This window comes from Lepisosteus platostomus, chromosome 7, assembly GCF_059453375.1.
Source record: "Lepisosteus platostomus isolate fLepPlt1 chromosome 7, fLepPlt1.hap1, whole genome shotgun sequence".
Taxonomy (NCBI): Eukaryota; Metazoa; Chordata; class Actinopteri; order Semionotiformes; family Lepisosteidae; genus Lepisosteus; species Lepisosteus platostomus.
The window spans coordinates 40,314,513-40,321,449 of NC_142617.1; the positions used below are offsets into that span (position 1 = coordinate 40,314,513).

The window sequence follows — 6,937 nt, forward strand, 5'->3', positions numbered from 1 at the left end:
TCCATTAAGTTAACTTAAGTAACAGTGCCCAAGGCCAGCCAGTGGAGGCCAGTGCAATTTGACTACAACTGAAATCCGACCAGAAGATTTGGTTCTTGTTAAAGTGCAAGAAGCAACAGCATGAACAGACTGTAGCCCCCAACTAACACCGCTCGGAACACAAGAGAACACTACTTTACAGTGGTCTATTCTAGAAGTCCTGAAAGCACAAACTAAACTAAAGAAAGAGCAAGGATGAGTTGTGTTACAATGAAGGAAAAATGCAGACGTTGCGACACTGCAGACATCTTCCCTCAAGGTCGTTTTGACAGGTCTATAATAACACCCAGATCTGAAAGGATCACTGAAATCACATTAAGCCGAGCTGGACAGGGCTCCCAGTCCAGTCCACAAGGTGCAGCCCTGGAGGTGGAAACACTCCACTCTCTGTACATCTGTTGTAATGATCCATACTTTTAAACTTGTACTGGATGGTGAAATTGGTCCAATTAAGACTTACAGTAATTGATCTGATGTAAAGCTCTTCCTCAGGTTTTGTGCTGCTGATGAGCTTAAAAGAGACCTATGAAACGTGCTAGACGGCTGTACTCAAAGACCCCTGCCATACAGAAACTGTCCAGGTTTCTCCCAGCACTTCTGCATCACTGAGCTGGTCATTCTGGCTCTGGCTGCCTGCGAAAGAAAATGAATATATTCCACATCCATCCACTAGATGGCGCTGCAGATGCCCAGTTTAATAAACTGCTGATCAAAGATTATTACAGCCACTTAACATTTTCTTTATGTTGTGGAGGTGTGTTTGAGTGGAGAGGGGGTGAGGGAGCTTGTTCAGGTGCATCTAAAAAAAATGGGGGGAGTAATATGTGAAAAAAAGGATCTTGTCATCTTATTGACAACAAGATGTTTTGTGTTGGGATCCAAAGCGACACTTACCAAGAACATAAGAATCATGGGGCAGCACAAAAAGAAAAGCCACAGTGACTGAATGATGAGGTGCAATTTACCATGCCTAAGATCATGGCTGCCATATACAATTATGTAGTTCCATACAGTATATCTGTTTATATTCCTATTATCTGTGTACTTTGTGTGTATCTTTGTCTGTATACATAAATCACTAACCCAATAAGAATATAAAGAAATTCACCCACTGTTGTCAGTGGCTAAGGAATGCACCTTTCGGAATTAATGAAATAGCAGAGTTGGGTAGACAGCTGAACATGGAGGAGGGGGGCCTTGGAGACAGATGCTGTTATAAGAAAGCTGCTTGGAATCCTTGGTGAGTAAATTCAAACAATCAAGTCACGATTATCCACATTGCTTTGATTCTTCCTTAAGCTTTCAGTTTTGCAGGTAGCCCGTAATTGAGGCTTTTTGCATAGCAGTATGCATCAGGCCCTGCAAGAACAAGCGACCAGGCCCAAAGGCGTTGAGAGTCTGCTCTTCTATGTGACTGGGTTTTTTTGCAGCGGCTTTATCTCAGTGTCAATGTGAAACAGGGCTTCCCCTTGGCAATTACTCTGATCATGTGTTTCGGCCAGCCAGCTGGGAGTCAGACTCGCCTGAAGCTGCTGCAGGTGTCCACCTGCCTTTCTACCACACTGTCTCCATCTCCACAGCAACTACGCATCTGATTTCTGATCAAAGACAGATCTGAATATCAAGAAATGTTGAATGCAAATGACAGTATTCTGGTGATGCCAGTTTTATTTTTTATTGTTTTAGTTTATGATTCGTTTTGATTGTCTGGATCTTGCATTTCTGGTAGAGGCCAGAATCAAGGCTCCAGTGCAGAGTATTGCCTTTAAACTTCCTTTTGACTTACTGTCAAAGAGACAAAATTAAAACAGTTTGTTTTACACTCAGACTATACCTGCCTGCGTGGTGTGGACTCTAGCATCTCCAGGACTGAGACTTGAGGAAGGGAACAAGCACTCTCTAATGAGATCTGCCGTAGGGTCTCTGTGTTTAACATGACAGGCCTCAGTAAACACCTTTGTGCCAACATGTCCTGGTGGAACAGTGGAAGTGAAGTGAACTGGAGCCCTTTCAGAGTCCCCACCCCCACCAGGCACACGCGCACACAGAGCTGTCTGAGTCACCGTCACCTGTGGAGAGCTGCCGTCACAGGAGACACTGCTTCGCGGGCAGGTCTCAGGCACTGAATGCAAATGAAGGAGCATCAATGCAGAAAGCATTTCTCTAACAATCACCTCATTTGCCTCACAAGCAGCGGGCCTCACTGAAGGAAAAGGAAGAACAGAGACAAAAGCAAAATGAATGCGGTGTGACTGAAAGAAAACACGGCTGGCTTTCCCCTTGCAAAATGAAAGCTCTGGGTTTTAAACTTCTAGATGCGCACATGCCTGCAGCCCCAGATTTCAATGTACAGAAGCATGGGCCATCTTCTCAGCCACACCAGGCTGTCAGCTGACATCTGTCCAGCTCAGCACAGCTTTTCCCTGATCTTTATCCCACCCACCAAGTTCAACCAGACCTCGTGAAAAGAGTCCGAGCTGAAGTAGTGGACCTTTCTGCAGGGCACACTGCGATATCAGGACAAGCCCTTGCTGTCTCCAGTGGATTACCTGCGAGGCAAGATACTGCCCTTTTCACCATGCTTTGCAAATTAAATTGCCTGTAAATTTGCTTCTACTTGCCTGGTCTGAGCAGCTCTTGTCCGAAGTCAGTTGAAGATTTAATTACAAATCTTCTTTGATTGTGGCGTATCCACTGATCCACAGGTTGAAGATCAAACTCAAAGTTTCTGACCATTCTAAGGGACAGGGCAGAAAAATCTCAGTTCCTGTTTACTTTTTATCGAATTATTTAATCACTTAATTCTAATTAGCACCTTAATTGTGATAACGATGGTTTTACCTATTTTTACAGATGCACTGATTCTTAATTTTTTCTTCTTTTGTTTTTTTAAGGAAAGACTGGTTTTAAAGAAAGGGGTGTCATGGTAAGAAACTAATTCCCATACTTATATTGGGGGCTCAGAAACTTTTCTTGACACTGTACAAAAGCAATATTTCTACTATATTTATTCCAAGCAGAGAACAACCACGCAAATATCACGTCTGCAGTCTAGTCCATATCTGATCTCAGTCACGCACACAGACGCATTCATTCTCACCAAATCCATCAAACCAGTTAACATCTGCAGACTATGCTGGATCAAAGCCCCTTTGGAATTATAGAAGTGGGTTGTTTACATGGGGCTCTCTACAACTGAATGAAAATGTATTTAAAACACACACACAGTGTTTTATAAATAACCATTTTGAACAACATAAAAAACATTAGTGCTCCCAGCCCCATTTAGCTTTTTTGTGTTAGGAGATTATTTTCTCTCAGAGAATGATTAAAATTGACAGGATTTAGGGAAAGAAATCCTAGCAAAGGCAAAGGCAAAGACATGTATTAATGCCATTATTAATGGTTCTGAAAGCAGGGTCTGTGAAAGAGTTTATTCACGGCACTCCCACGCACCAGATTATTTCGCCACTGCCAGCACTTAAAGGCTTTATTGGTTGGGAGAGGTCGCTGAAGAGGCCACTGTGGGTGGCTTCTCTCTGCTTTCCATAGTGAGGCAGACATCTACACTGAAATCTTGCAGGCACAGGTTCCTCACTGAGACAGCGACAAGTGTCAGAGGATCCTGTAGTCTGTGGCTTATCACCGGCACTACTGAAGACAGAAAGCCTAGGGCTTCCGGCTCTATTGTGCCAACAGCATTCATCTGTATGGATTGTTCAGATCATTGTTCTCCTGCAGCTTGAAGCTGCTGCTCTGAGTTCTAGGAAGGGGTCAGAACCCCAGTGTTTCCTTGATTCAGACACGCAACTGACGATGAAAAGGGCCCGTCTGTTTTGTCTGCGTAGCGGAAACTCGGATTACCACGGCATTTGTTAAAAAAATGCACTTCTCGAAAAAAAAATACAATTTTTTCAGCTGCCATTGTGTACCTTTGAAATTTCATTATCAATTCATACTGTGGCTTTAGAAATAACAGGCTGATTGTGAGTTCTCTCCTCCATGTCCATAGTTTAAGACACAGGCATCCATATTTTGCCCTGCGGGCAACTCATCCATTAATTCATCAGTGCAGAAGTTTGCCCCCCTTTTGACCTCAGTGTGAAATCGGGCCAATGAATGCCCTTATGTGTTGGCCAATTAGAGCAAATAGGTCTTTTTCTGGCACACCATGCTGTGAGCATGGACTTTCCAACGTCTCACTCACATTCGAGGTGTTTTATGGTGTGAGCTGATCACCAAGGGCGAGTGGATTCAGCGACTCTGATGTCAAGCCTTGGCCGCTGGCTGCTCTTGCTGTGTCGCTTACACAAACTGTCAAGGCTGAGAAGAGAACAAGCAGAACAGCCGCCGCCCGTGGCAAGCCTGCTGAGCTTCAGTTTGCCACCTTAGAAGGGCGCGCCTGGAGGCTGTTGAAGAAGTGAAACAGAGGCCGTCAAGCTGTCTTCGTGGATGATGCGGACCCTTGAAGCTTCTAAACTTATTCCAAGAAACTTTGAGAAACTAAGAATCATTGTTAACATAGACGCTACCTCAGTAGCGGGGAGCCAGTGTTCGGGTGTACTTTTTTACATTCAAAACCTATACAGATGATTTATGAATGTGAAAATGAGCGTCTCTCAAGTGCTGCAAAAAGTCTGGAAAACCTGAGGGCACACATGCCTCTGGAGTCCAGCTCTCTGGCTCTAACAGACCAGCTGTATTTCTGACACCACCCCACCCCCCCACCTCCTCAGCTTTCATCACCCAAAGGCTCAGCGTGTGAATCCAGTGTCAGTGATGGACTCTGATTCACTTACTGTACTCCTGAGAGACTGGAATCGAGTCTCCAGCGTCCTGGCTCATGCAATCTAGCCTCCCTACAGATGTGCCTTAATTTAACCGGAGCGGCAATTTCTCACTTCTCCACCTGACTGCTGTGTGCAGGGGCTGCTGTGCTTCAGTCATGAATTAAGCGATTCCCCTTCTATTTGTGTATAAATAGATTTTCAATCCTTTGTAATGAGAAGCGCTATACAAATGCAATAAAGTATACAACTGTAAATGTACCGAGATAGAGGGCATGTTGGGCATGAGACTTACATTTCCTGAAAGTGTGACTGTCAGACTTCTGAAGCGAGGCTCCCAGCTCCCTAGCCTGCCCTCTGGCTAGAGGTGACAGATTTCCCAGACACACATGTGACAGCTGCATCTCTACAGAAAAAAAAAAAGCTAAAGACAGATTAAATCTTAGAGAGAAAATGCACATAGCTTAACATTGAGACTGAACAGCTCATTTACAGTACTATTCCATTACAGTGGAAATGCAAACATCTATTAATCAGCCAGCTGGGAAGAATCTTGTCAAAGAAGCACCCAACTGCCTGACTATCTGGCCAGTTCCACACAGCAGGGAGGTACAGCTCCCGTCCAAGAGGCCAGGGGGTCTGCATGCTTCCTAGTTAATAATAATAATAATAATAATAATAATAATAATAATAATAATTGCTTACACTTATATAGCGCTTTTCTGGACACTCCACTCAAAGCGCTTTACAGGTAATGGGGACTCCCCTCCACCACCACCAATGTGCAGCATCCACCTGGATGATGCGACGGCAGCCATAGTGCGCCAGAACACTCACCACACATCAGCCATCAGCGGGGAGGAGAGCAGAGTAATGTAGCCAATTCATAGATGGGGATTATTAGGATGCCATGATTGGTTAAGGGCCAATGGAAAACGCCAGGGTTACACCCCTACTCTTTTTGAGAAACGCCCTGCGATTTTTAATGACCACAGAGAGTCAGGACCTTGGTTTTACATCTCATCTGAAGGACGGCGCCTGTTTACAGTATAGTGTCCCCGTCACTATACTGGGGCATTAGGACCCACACAAACTGCAGGGTGAGCGCCCCCTGCTGGCCCCACTAACACCTCTTCCAGGAGCAACCTTAGTTTTTCCCAGGAGGTCTCTCATCCAGGTACTGACCAGGCTCACACCTGCTGAGCTTCAGTGGGCTGCCAGTTGTGAGTTGCAGGGTGATATGGCTGCTGTTCTCTTTAAAGCAGCAACACTGGGAGAAGCACAGCCGGAAGAAACTGTTAAATTGGTGCAGTTGAGTTCGAGAAACCTAGCTGTGTAAAATGTCTTGAAGGAAGGAGAATATGCGTATCCGAGCCGAACCCCTTTTCCACATTTGTGTGTGAAGGGCTGATTAGAGAAACTCTACAGGGTTACACACAACGTGTTCTGCAATCTGTAGGGTCCTGCTTTGAGGGTTACACAAGCTGTATGTATTTATAAATACGGACATCGCATCACCAGCTCTTAGCAATAACCGCTTTTACAAGGTGCACTACCCAACACCTACAGTGTATCAAACTATGAGCCTGTCTTATGAGTTCTGCAATTCCAGCAAACAAACATGACAGATGGACATGCAACACAGTCATTCTGCTTCCAGTGTATCAGCTGATATTTATTTTTATTATGTAAAGTTCTGGTTTTACATAAGTAGACTCGATCGTGCAATTGAAACTTGGCCTTTGAAGAAGGTATTTTCCACTATTTCGATAAAGATACTTTAAAACAATACAATTTGTGCCATTAAAAGGCTTGGACAGTAAAGAACATATTTTAGATCTGTTCTGCTAATGAAGAGTTTTCTTCTGGTTCCCAGACAGCTAGGGAGCTCCCTTGGGGTTGAATAATTGGGCCAGTATTATAATACAGAACGGCGCTATATTGCAAGGGTGGAACGCCTCTTAACAGACGAGTATTCTCGATTTCGTCCCAATGGTTCCTGGAGGTGCAGTTCCGAGTCTGCCCTGCAGAGGCCGCCATAATTCCTCTTTTCCCCACTCACAGCTACAAAACTGTGTTCAGTCGTCGCGACACCCTCCTCACTGTCTCGT

The 6,937-nt window shown here is 44.6% G+C and overlaps 1 long non-coding RNA gene across 1 annotated transcript; it reads right to left on the reverse strand.

The window, feature by feature from the left end:
- Positions 1-2,659: 2,659 nt before the first annotated feature.
- Positions 2,660-5,740, reverse strand: LOC148658748 (uncharacterized). The gene is made up of 3 exons (XR_015940159.1): positions 5,122-5,740; positions 4,247-4,448; positions 2,660-2,776 (listed from the first exon to the last, which is right to left on the reverse strand). It is a non-coding gene; the product is annotated as an uncharacterized LOC148658748 (long non-coding RNA).
- Between the last annotated feature and the right edge of the window lie 1,197 nt (positions 5,741-6,937).